Source organism: Etheostoma cragini, chromosome 2, assembly GCF_013103735.1.
Source record: "Etheostoma cragini isolate CJK2018 chromosome 2, CSU_Ecrag_1.0, whole genome shotgun sequence".
Classification (NCBI taxonomy): domain Eukaryota; kingdom Metazoa; phylum Chordata; class Actinopteri; order Perciformes; family Percidae; genus Etheostoma; species Etheostoma cragini.
Window position 1 is genome coordinate 4,638,760 of NC_048408.1, and position 16,569 is coordinate 4,655,328.

The window sequence follows — 16,569 nt, forward strand, 5'->3', positions numbered from 1 at the left end:
ATAGTGTCTATATTTACCTGCTTTTTAATCAAAGAGGACATGGATACCTAATTTTCTTTTATTATGGGACCTTTAAATGATAGCTGTTTCCCTCTGCTTTCAGTATTAGTCTAAGCTAGGCTTAGCACGTCCTTACTATGTTTCCGTTCTCAATCTGCAGACATGACAGGATATCACTCTTTTCATCCAACTCTCTGAAGAATGCAAATATGCACATGTCCCCAAATGTAACTACTCAGTGTTATTATGAATGCATGGACCACTGCTGTATTTGTATGATATAGCCCAGGAACATTTAACATAAATTAAATAAATCCACTGTTTGCAGGAGCATCGGGGCTGTTCTGGTCCCAGACCAGACATTACAACAATGGGATTGTAATTCCCTAATATATGCTGCAGCTGCTAGAGAACACGCAATTAAGATTTCTGTATGGAGGTGGTGCATTCTGAAAAAAAAACCTGATGGGAAGGATATGCATGTGAATGTTTTTCTACTTCAAAAAGCAGGTGTGAGTGCTTGGGTAAAGGGAGGAGCGGGGGCAAGCTAGTCGAAATCGTTTGATGTAATTTTATTCCTTTTTTGCTCCTCTAAATGATATGTTTTGATTTAGCTGGATAGAGCTGGTTGCATATCAGATGCTGTGAAACATGCTGGGAGCAACATTCAGTCATGAGATTTGTGTGTGGGTGTGTGCATGTGTGTTTGAGCGTATCTGGATATGCGTTTGCATCTGGATATGGATATGCATTTATGGTGTTTTCTCCTGGATTGACATGTAAAAAACCACTGAGGGGGGTGGGGTAGTTCTTTGATTGAGCGACAGCCCTGAAGAAGCTGTTGCATCCAATGTTTTCAGTTCAACAATTTTAAAATTAATTCTGTAAGCATTGATGTATATGCATGCTAAACTGGTTTGGAAACTTCTTTGAAAACCTTCAATTTTACACACAATATGCTACAGCCACTTCATACTGCAAGGTCACTCAAACATTTGGACAAAATGCAGTATGCAAATGTAAAACGTAGGAGTCAAAAATAACAGACGGTGAGGCAACATCTTCCAACTTTGATTGTCATTTGAAGTTGCACAAAGCTGTGGGGCAGTTATTGAACAAGCAAACACGTCTTTATCTTTCTGCTTTAAGTCAGTTTTGATTTTTTTCAATATTTAACCCGGTCCACTATGTTTACCAGGGTGCTTTGAGTTGCCATAACACCCAAAATGCATAATACAACAATTTAGAGATGTTCCGGTGTATTTCAGGTACGTTCAGTGTAAATATTTTACAGCTTTATAAATGTGTTTGCTGTACATACATTTTACTTTTGGCAATGATAGCTCATGCAGTGGCCAAACAAATGCTAAATATCTCTGGTCCAAGCATGAGGATAACATTTTTGTTTTTAGTGATATGTATTGACAAATAGGGGATGGAAAGCCATGGAATTTGGTACAGCTATCCATGATGCTTGAAGGATGAAATATGCCACCGTACTTTTCATTTCCACATCTACTCTGTGGAGTGGCACAAATGGTATGCAGCTGCTCTCTGTGTTTAGTGCTAATTAGCAACTGTTAGCACCCTGACATGCTAAACAAAGAGGGTGCGCATGGCAAAAATGAAATCTGCTAAACATCAGCATGCCCACTGCTTCTAAAACTTAGGATGGGTTAAACGCAGTAATTGTAGAACATTTTACCGCCAATTGCATGTGACAAATGAAAAATAAAGATCCTTTTATCTCCGTTAGCAGTTAATGTGAGCCTGTTATTGTGCTGATATTAGCATTTAGCGTGCGCGCACACACACACACACACACACACACACACACATACACACACACACACACACACACACAAACAAACACGCAAACAGGCACTCATAGACCCATACCTACACACACACACACATAGTCCATCTCTCGGGGCCAGGCTGGCAGAGGCAAACGCGAGTACAGATGGCTTGTTTGGGGCCTGTGGCATAAAGTGGTGAGAGATGCAACTGTTAGCAGGCAAGCAAGCGGAGCATCTGTGTTTGTGCGTGTGCGTGCATGTGTGTGTGTGTGTGTGTGTGCATGTAAGTGGGGGGGGGAGTCTACAAAGCATAGGATATCTATAATAGTGTGTGTTTTACAGACCCACACAAGATGAAAAAAAACATACACATACACAATACCAGAGCTGCCAACTTTTCCAAAAACCTTGGAGTGAGATTCGGGGGGGCCAACCCAAATTTTGCCACGTACAAAGCAATTTCTTTGGCTCTTTCAGCATCATTATCTTTCAGGGTTTAAATTGGGATTTGTTATGTGTGGGGGGGATGGGGGGGCTCTCCCTAGGGGGTCTGGGGGTATGCCCCCCAGGATATAAAAAAACAAAAAAAACATTAAATGACACTTTCCAGAGAGTTTTGAGGAAAAAATTGAGAAATCAAGTCTTGCATGACATGTGAAAAACTGTAGGGTTAAGAGCCTTTGCCTTGTTGTAGTATCAACAGGTATTAGGGCATTTAGCATTTACATTATTCACTTCTTATGATATAAGAACTGACCCAGACAATGTGCCACACATAATGAACCACATGAAGAGACAGTCGCATATGTCAACAACAGCCGAGAAGATTTGGGTCTGTGGTGAACAGGTCCAGGGGTCCCTGGTGTAGGGACCAGGGACCCAAAGTTAAATTAATGTTGAGGGATCAACTAAGACCACTGACATTCTAAAGAATGAGAACCACTGAGTTACATAAATTCTAATCCTTTAACCTTTGTGCCAAGGCTCAGTAATGTTTGTCCCTCATCCTCTGGGCCCCACTTACTGTATTTACTTTTTGGGGAAAATAAAGACTATTTGTTCATTTTATGAAACATTGAATGAATTATTTAGAGTTGCATTTAGAGATGCACCAAGGTTAGAGAAGCACAATAGTGGCCCAACGTTGCAGTATCGTATATATAGTATAGTATAGCTCAGATGTGTTTCATCAGATTTCTGCTCATGTTAACAACTTGTTGCACATTCAAAATATAACTCCTCCCATCTCTCTTGGCCGAGATTTGGAGAGTTGTAATGTAGTCTGCTGTGCATGTCATTGCTCCGCTGATATGGTGAATCTCATTCGGACATTTGGGTCTCTGACATAGTTTAGAGGAGGCAGTTCGCTGCTCTTCATCGGAGGTCTACGCACAGATGCAACGCGTCACTGCCCCCAGCAGAGCGAGTCCACTAAATTGAACTGAAGTTGCTACACTACCAGCCACGCTGCTCACCTCTATCTTTACAGAGAGAGTGGACACGCCACATTGGGGGTGTGGCGTGTGAGCGTGTGAAACCAGTCAAATGCGTGTGTCTCACGGCTGATGCTTGAGAGTTGGCAGCCCTGAACACGACAACACACTTTTTAAATCAGAAGAGAGAAAGTAAGATTGCAACAATATTCATGTGGGTGGTTACGCCACACAAGACTCAAGATGGCAGGGAAAGAGACGAGAGTTGCGTTACATGCTTCCAGTAGCGGTTGTGAAAAAACTTCACAAAAAAACTTGAAAAAATGTCACAAACTGCCATAACACTGAGCTGCTCTGGGGGATGCAACAACTGGGAAATGAAACGCCACACGCCGCCCACAACAACAGGACAGACCGCCACACGCGGGGGACGCAGACATACTCCTATTGAGAAGAATTATAAGTATCATGTGATGTTCATGGTGTCCAAAGCATGGATGTCTTATAAGACCTGGATAAAACATAAATGGCCCTGTTCAACAATTTCTAAACTTTTGGGTTGAATTCAGAAACCTGAATGAAGAATAGAATCTGAATAGACAGTCATAACTGACTTTGTTTGCAACTTACCCTGGCAGCAGTTTTTCAGATATCTCTTTTACAATTGCTTATTGGAAAAAACCTTTGGCAGATGGATCTTTTTGTTGCAATACTGCCAGTGGCCACTTGGCAAAATCAGCGGAAAGGCTGAGCGCTGTTTGTTGGGGTCTGGTCCAAAGGCATAAATCCAACCATGGCAAGAAGGCTGGTTCAAATATGGAGTCAACAACACCATGCAGAAAAAAGAAATCACCACGCATTCTTGAGATCATTAGAATAAGTCAGAATAAGTTTTAATGAATGGCCTGTGATACATATTGACTCTCAGCAATTACAAATTACAAATCTTGTTTGAATGAGTGTAGATTGCCTATAAGATCTACTGTGAATACACTGAGGAATCCCAGGTCGTCTGACTACATGTGATTCCCGGCTGTACTTTAGTCCTCTGGATACCTGCGGTTAAAACTGCTCTCTGCAACTGACACCCATGAGACGTCTCTCTACTGCTGACATTCTTACTCTCTGCCTGCTTGACCTTGTTCAGCAAAATCAACAACTAGTTTTATGATTACAGCGGTCTTGAGTCTTGTTCAGTAGCTGAGGAAGACTCGTTATGACCCACTACAGGGAGAAACTCCAACAAAGAGTATGAAGTGCATCCAATATCTCAGTCCTCACAGAAAATTGCAGCACTACTAAAACTATGTTTAAGGGCAGCTGGTTGGGAAAAGCATATCACAGATAAACAATGGCAGATGCTATTGAAAAATGCCTTAAGTGTTATTTTGCCCAAATAATACCTTGTGGAAGCATCAGAAGTTATTATCTGATGAAAACAGCTGTTTGTGTAGGCAGCATGCTTTCCATAAATCCAACATGCATCTGTCATGCTGCACAGTAATGATACTAATATTAATGAATAATAACAAAGAACATTTTAGAGGAAGTTTGTGAAATGCTGGGTTTAAATATCTTTCTGCATTCTCGGGTTTGCATGGTTGTAATGCAAAACAGATGGACCCAAGATAAAAGTCCCAGACAGATGTGGGCGGTGTTCTAGACATGCTGTAGAGTGACAGCTCTATCATCTGGTGTGATCCAAAACCCCATTAAGTGAGTGAGCCACACTAATATGAGAATAGTATATCTTAAGTATATCAGTTTTCTTTTGCAGAGAGTGTATATCATCATTCACTCATACTCATGGAAAAAATGTAAAAGGCAAGTGCAGACTTCTTAGCTTCCCAGACTTAAAGCATGGAGTTAAGCATGGAGTTACTTGTTGATATGCATTGGGTGGCGTCAGCCCGAATGTGCTTGGAAGTGGCAGGACACGACTGCCGCAGCATGCTTGCAGCGGTGCGTGTCCATTATAATCAACTAAAGCTGTTAAACTGAAGACAGAAGCCACACATGGCGGAGGGGAGCAGAGGAGAGACCAGACTCCCAGGAACAGCACTCAGACTTTCTGACAATTGTTTTCCAGTGGTATTGCTATGAAAATCCCCCTGCGACTCAGAAAAGGATTTTCCCCATAGGCCACCATTGTAAAAGAGACGTTTGTCAAACCAATGCCAGGACATCTTGAATTGCCAACAAGGGTGGTTATGACTCTTCCTGGTCTGTTCCATCACTATACTGCGCATATTAAATAGGTCGCCTGTAACGGCAGAATACCCGGATGCTTTCACAGGAATGAAAGGGGCTCCGCCTTTAACGCTGTGTCCAGGTCTTATAAAACATGCGTGGGTAGGGCTGGGCACCATTTCAGTACTTCTTAGGCACCGACCAACTGCCTCTAAAGTGTCAAGTATCGAAAAATGCCTCGTCATCCACTACTCAATTTCAATACATAAGGAGTAAATATAGTCTGAGTCAGTGAGCCAACGAGCATGCAGCATGCTTCAACCACGATCTAACAATGTCTGTGATTGGCTGTCTAACGTTACACGTCGTAGAGACAGGGAGGAAATACTGTGTTACACAGAGACCGGGCTCACGTAGTAGGAACTGAAAAATTTAAAAAAAGATTTGGCCATTGTTGTAATTTACTTTTGTTTTGTAAAATTGGTATGAAAAATGTTAGATTTTTTATGTTTGTTTAGGAAATGTTTTCGCAAGCACAGGATTAGTTTTGGTACCACATATTTTTGAACAACACCCAGCCTTATCTATGGGCAAGACAGGCGAAGGCAAGACAAAGTTATTGATAAATGTCAAAATCACGTTTTTGCATTTTAAGCTGAGCATATTTGGTTAAAAGAGATCGGTGATGCTGTTTTTGCCCTCTTTGTTCTGTCAGACCAGTCTCATGGCAGATGATGAAATTGTCACGTTATCCAATCTATTGATTTGTGTACAGATCACGTTAATGTGGTTATTTTCAAGTGTTGAACACATTGTAAAGTATTGTATTTCAATAGGAAGCATATTTCATGATAACAGCACGATTACGGTAGCAAGTGGTATTGAAAAGCTCAAAATGACGTTTCCTTTCCCTGATTCTTTTCCTATCCACAACCGTCCTGTTCTTTGGCCGCCGTTTTGCGTTGCATTTGCGCGTTGTTGCGTGCCACAGAGTCCGCGGCCGTGTCCTTGCGCCCAGGGATCACGTCCCACGTGAGGCGGTCTGTCCCGTTGTGGCTGATAAGGCCCATATCAATCAATCAATGAACATTCCAGCCTTATAAGGGGCCCTTGATGACCAATGATGAAATGGAAAAATGGGGAAAAACATGATGAGTTGATTGTGAGATTGAGGTGCTCTTGCTAAATCTTCAAGCAATGTCAAATCTGCCATGCTGTTGATTGGTTGCAATATACAGGCCATCGGGAACTGTAGGGCTATTTATTTATTGTCCCGATGGGTCCTATAAAGTCCAATAAACCGGTGGCGGATTGGAGTCATAGTGGCTCCATCAGGGTAATTAAGTGGTGCAGGTGTTTTGGATGGAGGCTCTGAGTACAATATCCATGTGATCTTTCCTGTTTCCATCAGAGGTCATTAAAACACAGTCTACTAAACCGTTGGAGCGTTCTCTGCATTGTTAAAAGGTTACGGAAAACTGGGCACATTTTTACGCATTGAAATTCTTCATAAATCCTGGCTTTTGCTCAGAATGTTTCAACCGCATGTTTCACTCTGATTCACGCACATTTATTTGCGTAACCGGTTTTATAAATGAGCCCCCTGGTGTTTGCCAGTTCCACAATAGTAACCACAAATATGAAAGACCAGGACACACTGCACTCTGATGGAAGACAGACAGAAAGTGCAAGCTAGCATCTTTTGGTTAAATCTTGTGAATTTTTCAGCCTCCTTCATGGTTTTTTATCACGTTTAGAGTGGTGCCAATGCATGCCTGATGTTTTCCCATTTAATGAAATACCATAGTCTTCATCCTAGCAGGTAAACTGAGCTGACCACGACCTCTCATATAAACCCAAATGAAATCATGGTCAACCTGCGTTTCATTTCTAACGCGTTTAATGTTTCAAATCAACCAGTGGCAGTAATAGTAGCCTACCTCTTACTGGTGGGAAGTTAACTCTATCTAATACTCTAATAACTATCTGTCTCTCATCATGACTAGGCTATGCACTGTGCACTTTGTGCATTTTGCTTCATCAGTCTCGAGATTTTCCAATCCACCTTTCTCCTTATGATTTCTACTAGCCATTGTCAAGTCTAATGATGAAAGTCTATAGAGGGGGTAAACCCAGCCCGAGCTGCCTGCGATTTGATTTTGCCCTGTAATGTTCAGTTCTAAAAGATTGGGCTTTGTCTGGTGATAGCCAGACTATTAGGCCTACTCTTCTTCCTCAGTTTTTTTTTTTTTTTTACACGTAGCACATAAGTGATTGCATCAGTGCCCCCTGATCTTGGCTGTTAATATGGCTTTATTAGACCTTTCTTGTGCAGACGTTCTGGACTTTTCCTGAACACACAGATTCTCAGTCCGTCCCTGTGTATAACCCACGGCTGACTATCAGGGTAATTAACCCTCCTCCACTATCCATATTGCCGTGCTCACCTCTGCACCTAGGAGAGAACAATAAACCTTTTAATTTAATCACTTCTAAATAATGTTCAACACAGCACTATTATCTAATAATTTCATCTAACACTGAATGTTCACCATTTGTCATGACATAATAAGCACTTTGAAGAGCTTTACACCTGCTAAAGTAGCATATAACTGTGTGTTCTGGCTGCATTTAACCACATATAACCATTTGTTATATGCACACGTACAGTACATCTGTAGAAACTGCTTCAAAACAAATTATGTAATCACTGAAAAATCCCCTACTTTGATAATGGTGACTATGACATTCTTTGTTGGATGAAGACAGTACACTCTAAGAAATACATCCGTAAAGTAACAGAAAAAGTACTGGCAGCTCATCACCAGGACTTTCTACCGTAATTAAAAAAACAGAATTTTTCAGTTAAATTGTGCCAATGGTAAAAAAAAACATCACACTTTCTGTTATATTGTAAATTAACAGAAATATCCCTTTAAATCATGTACAAGGGACAATTCCTGTTAAAATGTACAGTTATGCAAATGTTAATTTCCAGATATTTCTAAGGGTGTAGAGTGGATTTGCTCCTGTACATATATTGCCAGGTCAGCCTCCCCTATGTTAAACCAATGAATAAACCACATCCTAAAACTAAAGAAAATAGAAAGGGAACAAAGGAATATCTTGTGGTGTTTTTGTGGAAACAGCCTTTAATCATTTTTTTTTTCTTTTTTTTAACTGTATTGTTGCAGCTATTGTAGACATATCCACACACCAATCTGCCAGGTGTCCTTGAGCAAGGCACCGTACCCCCTACCGCTCAGGGCGCTGGTTCAACTGGCAGCCCACTCACTCTGACATCTCTCCATGTATAGTGCATGTATAGGTCCTGAGCATGTGTGTGTATTTTCAGGCCTGTGTGTGAGTACTAACAAAAGTGTGTACACAGATTGTAGTGCAGTAATTTCCCCATTGGGGACTAATAAACTAATTATCTTATCTTATCTTATCTTATCATTGCTATGTGGGTTTATTTGTTAGTGTGGCTTGGTGTTTGCACGTGCGAACAATAACAGTAAAAAAGAAAACTAACAACAAAAGCAGCAGGTGTGTATTTGACTTAATTTTCATCGGCACATTGGGTCACACTCATACTGCACGCCACAGTACAAGCACAGGAGTTTGATGTGGTGCACCAACATGCACACGCAGACAAACCCACACATTCACAAGCACACACAAGTGTAGCTAGTGACAGTGCCAGCTCGTGACATTTCTGAGCATGCCATAGGGGCGAGTGGTTGAGGGTTGGCGGAGGGCTAAGTGTCTGTCTGTAGGCCTAAGATAACGGCTGTCACCTCCCCCGGCCCTCTTGTACACACACACACACACACACAAAACCTCACACTTTTTTTTCACATACCAGTCCACAATTAAACCATCCATCCGCTGTGACAGTAAATGCCAGTCAGCCGACCATTCAGCAGAGCTCCATATCAATACAGTCCCTCAGTCTCTCTCTCTGTTGCGCATCTATTGTTGCTCTGTGGAGATGGGAATGGCTTTAACAGTTGGTAGAACGACATAGCCTGTGAATAGAGCTGGCTTGTGGCTGTGTTTATGCATTGTGCTGCCGAGATCTTTAAAAGTGCTGTGATTATGGCAAGAGCTGATGAGGCATTGTTTTCAGGCTATCAACTTTGGCACATGCAGTGTGTGTGGATTGTCTTTCCTGTGAGCATTTGCAGTGTACCTCTATTATGTTGATGGCTCATTGTTCCACGATGTGCTCAGGTGTGTGCGTGCGTAGTTATGGTCGAGTCGAAACAAGTGGGTGCTAGATAAGGCAGCCAGGAGACGTGCAGAGGTGCAGCAGCCATACACAGGTCTTTTTATAGAGACAGCAGACACACAACGGACACCTTTTACCAACGTACTAAGCCCTTTTCTTTCTTAGGTAATCACTTTTTTGCATTCAAGCATGAGCAAAGCCAGGTGCAGAGAGAGAGAGAGAGAAGGGGGTTGGAGAGTGAGGGGGATGGATGGAGAGAATGAACCATTGAAAGAATAATACCAATTTCTGGGCTCCATTGATTTCGACAAATGGCTACACATCATGGCGCGTATGGCACAATAGGGACAATTTCCAACTGAACAAATGCAGAGCAGTTTTGTTTTAGATCTGCTGGGGAAATAAAGTGTGTGTGTGTGTTTGTGTGTGTGTGTGTGTGTGTGTGTGTGTGTGTGTGTGTGTGTGTGTGAAGTGTAGGTGTGAGCCTTGTCTAAATACAGCGTCTGAGTCCAAAAAGAACAGTGGCACTCCTAATCAACAAAAACAGTGCATCTCTATTCCTCTTTGTTAGTGTGTGTGTGTGTGTGTGTCTGTTTGTGTGTGTGTGTCTTTGCATTACCAAGCAGTTCCATTTGTCAGTGCAGATTGTAATTAGGGGGGGAGGGGGTCAGGAGCAAAGCAACCCAGAAACAATCAGACTCTCATTTGTGTGCCTTGTGTGTGTGTGTGTGTGCGTGTTTACAGTATCCATGTGTATGTGTTTGTGCGTGTGAGATTGTATGCATGCTATCATATGTGTTGACATCCAGTAGGAATCCATTTTAAAGCCAAGGCCACTCTACCTCTCTCAATTTGTCTCCCTCTTCCACCCTAGCCGCAATCAGCAATCACTCCGCAGGCACGTTCTTTTTCCCACCACCCTTCTGTCGCCCTCTTATTAATCCACATCCCGTCCGTCCTTATCATTCATCCCTCCTCTCCTCCCCATTTCATTTTGACTTCCTTAGCTCTACGAATACAGAGCCGTCTAGGAACTCTCAGGTGGTTCAAGTCCATTACTTTGGGAGATAGAAAAACACTGCTGAGGTGTTCTGATTGAGGCCTATTAAAATTCATAAGCTGTGGAATAAGGCCAGAGATAAAAAATAAAAAATAAAAGAAATGCAGCTGTGCGGATGAAGGGAGGAGTGGTGTATTTGGGTGTTCATGTGTGGATGTGTGTGAATTTGTCAAGTGTTTATGAAGAAAGACGGGACGCGAGTAAAGAGAGTGAGAGTGATAAATGCTTGGTTATCCCATGAGCCTTTTAGCTCTTTAAATTACCTCCATGCCTGGTATTTTCCTCCTTCCCTTCAGTTTAATAATACTTTGCATGTATCCTCACACCCTGCTTAAGACTATTGTCTATATTTTCCCTTATATTCCGTCCCACCTCCACGCACACATTACATTCTGGGAAGTACTTTCTGTAGGCAGCTATCTTCTTTTCTTTAGCGAGTTGCTCCTGATAAAACAGAATATTCCCTACTGGTTTTTTTATCGTTGTGAAGGCACTTACTGAAGATTATCAGATGCTGGCACACGCAATTGCACGTACATACACACAAAACACCTGCTACTTTCCGTTTCTCCCTGCCTCTTCATAAAACATAAAAACACGCATGGAGTACATTAAGAGGTGGTGGATCGATAAGGGGCAGAGGTCAATAGAGAACGCGCTCTGACTGGAAAACCTCTGATTTCACTGGGAGACAGAGACAAGCTCATACCTACCCATCTCTCTCACCTCTTTTCATTATTCTTCCTCTTCCTTGTTCTCCGCCTCCTCTACAATAGACTCATCCCTCAGCCTAGCCGCCTGGGATAGATATTCACAGACTGTAAAGAACGAAGGAATGAAAGTGGAGCGCCTTGCTTAACTGGCAAAAGCAAGTCAAAACAACAAAACAAAAACAAGTGGTAACAGTGGTGTAGCGGTGTTGTGCCAGCTGGCTCTTTTTATGCTAAAACCAGCCTAGTTAGAGAGAGCACACCTGTTCTTTTACCAAACAAGATGAAAATATGATTGCATGGTTACATACTGTAACCCTAACTCTGTGAGGTGGACTTCTCTAACAAGTTTGTTTAGGCATGGTTGCTTTTATTGATGAAATGAGAACTGGCCTTAAACAACAGCTATCAGACTGAGCCTAGAGAATTGTGTCATTATAAAAAGAGTAGCAATAATCAAATTCCACCAATAGTTTGGTAGACTCAGTCTGATTCCGAGGTTAAGTTAACACTTTTCTCAATTGTCATTTGGTTTGGTTAGCTTTCACACTGCACTTTGTCAAACGTATTAAACATCGTAAACCAATGTCACACGGTGGAAATGGGCACTGTCTATAGGACATAATATCCAAGTGACACTTCTGGTCTCAGAAATAATGGAACGTAATCTCTGCCGGAATGACCGGCAGCTCGGGGTGCACTGTACATAGCTCAAAGTTACCTATTCTTGGGGAAGTGAACCACCAACAATGACCGGCAGCAAAACTTTTTGTACAATATCATACAAACCCGTTCATGAGAATGTGTTACCTGGCATCATGCAGGTTTTGACAGCGCTGCAGTCCTTTCATTGACCACCACATTACAGAACCCCTCTCCCCCTCTTTTGTTATTCCTTTTCTGTCTCCATCCCTTCCTCCTTCTCTGTCACCTCATTATTTGTCCCTCTACAGCATTGGGATCACGCCATCTGGGTTTGACACACACATTTGTTTAGTGTCCATTGCGCCATCCAATGCGCTATCCAGATAGACCGCACTAAAGCAGTGACAATAAGAGAGTGAAATAGAGAGTAAGGAGAGAGAGAGATGACAAAACATATGCTGCTCTGTCTACACCATCAATCTAAAGTTGTGAGCTCACCTGGAAATTGTCAAGCATTAGCGTGCTTGTGTCGGTGTGTGTGTGTATGTGTGTGTATGAGAGAGAGTGACTGGCTGTGACTATGATGAGTTTCCTCACAACCAATATACATATTCAGAGAAAGCGCACCACTCCATCATCTCTTTTTTTCCCTGTGTTCCTCAGATCAGTGCCTGAGCTGGCGTTGATGTGTGATGCCTGTGTTTGCAACTGTGTCTTTTTGACTGTGTTTGTGGATGTATGCATGCATGCAATGGAGCCATGGCACCTACAGAATCAATAACGCAAACAAGCAATCATGAATGCCTTCAGAAATGTAAAAGAAAAATATAAAAAAAAACACAAGCGGTGCAGTATTTACTGTAGTTCTATAACTGAGATGGATGTGGTGATATACACAATCAACACAATGTAGATTGTCTTCAACCAAATCCGGCAGGTGGGGGTACCCTATGATCTGCCCCAGTCATTTCACACAAAAAACATACTGGGGCTGCAAGAACAATGAGGGCAAAACAGCATCACTGATTTGTTTTAACTAAATGTTCTCCGTCTAGCTCAGCTAAAAACATGGAGGGTGTCTGATAAACTTCACCTGTTCAATTATTTTTAGCGGTTTAGATAGTATGCAACTATTATTATAGACATGTGAACTAACCACAGACACTTGCCTAGCAGTGCACTGCTGGGAATAAATGGTGGAAACAATTGAATGGATATCTTATTTTAAACAAAACTGATGTGTGAAACTGGCAGTTAGATTCATTGGTGCAGGAATGCTGTTCCGGATCGCTCTGGCCCACTTTAACATCTAGCCTGGCTCCGCCCTCCTACGTACTTCTGCTCAATTTTCATTTTCCGTCAGTACTACATCGTGCTTTGCGGTGTATTCTTTGGTTTTCTCCAGTCAGATATTTAGATTTAATCAGCGAACAGAGAGAGTGGCTGAGAATGATGGCGTTGAGGTTGTGTGTTAGTTGGAGTTGAAGTTTTGTCTTGGCGGCGGAGAAAGATGCGAGCGAAGCCAATGGGGTCTTTTGTGGCAACGCTGCCGAATATCCAAAAGTTAAAGCCCGATTAAGAACAATCTTTGCTGAGTTCTGTTGGCGGACATGATGTTGTGGACCTCCTCCCCACGGGGTTTGGGAAAAGTTAGATTTTCCAGCTCGCGCCGTTAGTGGTAAGGAGTTGAATAAGGCTAACACTAGCGATGCTAAGCCACCGTCACCGCCAAACATTAGCGATTGGTTATGGGAGATCCAGAGTGGCTCTGGGCAGAGCAAATAGTTTTAAACTTCAACAGAATACCCACCTAAGGTAACACTTGTCAATGTAGAGTGGCCAGACTCTCTGTACTAATGAAATGTACCAGAGTCGGGTAGGACCAGGCTAGTGTACCACAGTTGGGTAGGACCAGGCTACTGTACCAGAGTCTGGTAGGAATGGCCTAATGGACCAGAGTCTGGTGGGACCAGGCAAATGGACCAGAGTCTGGTAGGACCAGGCTAGTATACCAGAGTCTGGCAGGACCGGGCTAATGGACCAGAGTCTGGTAGGACCAGGTTAGTGTACCAGAGTCTGGTAGGACCGGGCTAATGGACCAGAGTCTGGTAGGACCAGGCTAATGGACCAGGGTCTGGTAGGACCGGGCTTATAGACCAGAGTCTGGCAGGACCGGGCTAATGGACCAGAGTCTGGTAGGACCAGGCTATTTAACCCCTGCCTTTAGCCCACAAAGGATCACTAGAGAAGACTTTCAAAGTGACATTAGGAGAGAGGACATATTTAAAGAAATTCTCCCCAAAAGGTTTTAAATGTACAAATTGAATAGTTAAAAGTGTTGTTTGTCTACTTGCCACTCATTCAACACATGCTGACTATGAATTTGTTTTCTTTCTAATAAATACAAATGATAATTTCCACACTAAATATGCTTGCTTATGTAGTAAGGGGCTTTGCACCATATTTTACAGTTAATACTATGTTCCCCAGAACAATACATCATCCAAACTCTATTCTTCAATGCACAACACATTTAATTTGTAGATAACATACCCCATTGACTTTGTTCAGCCATGTCAGAGAATCCATCTACCCCTTTTACACCATTTTTCTTTCTTTGTCTCTATGTAGAAGCCAATGAGCCCTAATATGTTAAGCCAATAATGATGAAGATGAAAAAGAAAACAGTCTTAAATCAAGCTGCTAAAGTAAGCTAAAAACCTGCCTTTTGATCTAAATCCATAATAATGGTCGATTAAAAATGACTCAGCTAGTTATGTTTTCATTATAGAAAAGAGACGAAGGGGAGAGAAAAACGTGAGGGGTAAACGAAGGAGAACAAGAAGGAAATCTATCATAATTAAGCAACAGCATAAAGAATGGAAATGTGTGTCTTTTAATAGATGACTACTAATTGAGGAGAGAGCACAGAGCCGATTCTGCTGCATATTAGCTTTTAATTATGCCTAAACGAAAGCAAAACACACATTCATAAGTAAATGCACATGCACACACACGCAAACACACACACACACACACATACACACACAGACACAAAAAGGCTCTGGCTCGAGCCTTTACTCACATTCCACACTCTTATTCACACATACTTTGTTCAAGGATTTCAGTCCCTAGGCGGCCTCATAGTTTTTAGTGTGAGCCCGTCCCTGGCGAGATGATTACTTTACTTTGGAGGCTTGCATGCTCAGAATCATAACCAGCTCATTATCGAGTATACCAATGTTTAACAGCACACTTATTACATATTTCATACCGCTTGCTGACGGAACCTCTAGCTAAAGTGGGCTGCAATTTTATATGTTTGAGGGTCCGCTTTTGATGCAAGCTGAAGTTGTCAGCTTTTATTATATATTTGGGACTAACAAGTCAAACTGCATCGGCTGAGAAGAACACCATCAACACCAGATAGAAATTCATTACTTCATGTGACAAGATGGCACAGCAGCATCTGCTAAGGAAGACAGTGATCGGCAGCAATAGGGGTTCCATGATTTCAATTTAGCAACTGGATTGACTGAGGATTTCAGTTGTTTGTGCCTGTGGACATTCACTAAGACAGCTATAAGGTTGATAAAGTTGTGGTCAGAAATCCAAAAAAGTACATTTTCACTGGATCATTAAGGGAGGATATGTCAAGCTGTATAAATCCCAGTTTACAGTTGACCCGTCTCTTAGCTGGTTTTACCAAGGCACTCATCATTTGCTTCATCTGTATACAGTATTTCCTTATCTAGTGGATGGCAGCCAGTTAACCACGACCTGCCCTGAGGTATGTGATGTACACAAAGGCACAGACCTCTTCTGTCTCTCTTTCTGTATCACTTCAATTCTCTCTCTCTTTCTCTCTCTAAAATTATTGTCAACCACTAGACGTCCCTCTGCCTGGATTAGCAGTCTGTTATGAGAGCCCAGACAGCTATAATGGCGGTTAAAATGATATGCAGCGTGGCTGTCTCTAGCTCCATAGGAGGCTAATTAACCTCTGTGTCCTCTGGCATACATTTACAGAAAACTTGCACAGCCAGCGTGACACATAACTGGGCTGCATTCTTTGAAAGTTGCTTATTAAATTCAGGCTTGCATGACATTATCCAGCTAAAATGATTTTGTCACCAAGTTCAACTCGGTTCCTGAAATGAAACGGGATGATTGATTTGTCCAGATCATATGTTGGATAATGGCTCACTATTGCTTTCAAATATTAGCATAGTATGACTGTATTTGAAGCCATGAGCAGCACTCACATAATTGGTCACATATTTGCACTCTTATGATTGGCTGGAATAGTGCTAAACAGGGATGGCTTATTTGAGACAGGCAAATATCTGTAAAATATACACACAAAAGAAAAAAAGACATTGATAAAATGAAATAAAAAACATATGTACAGTATATACATGTGTTGATATATGTATCCATGCCTGTATCCATGCCTATATATTCATACTGTATATATATATATATATATATATATATA

General features: G+C 41.9%; 2 long non-coding RNA genes across 2 annotated transcripts in view; one reads left to right on the plus strand and one right to left on the minus strand.

Annotated features, from left to right (window-relative positions):
* The window catches only part of LOC117936915, a 672,281-nt gene that overhangs the window by 29,006 nt on the left and 626,706 nt on the right, over positions 1-16,569 (minus strand). The gene's annotated exons all lie outside the window — the stretch shown is intronic.
* LOC117936901 overlaps positions 13,102-16,569 on the plus strand; it is a 23,612-nt gene continuing 20,144 nt past the window's right edge. Inside the window, exon 1 of the long non-coding RNA XR_004655049.1 lies at positions 13,102-13,113. This is a non-coding gene — a long non-coding RNA (uncharacterized LOC117936901). The remainder of the gene's footprint in view (positions 13,114-16,569) is intronic.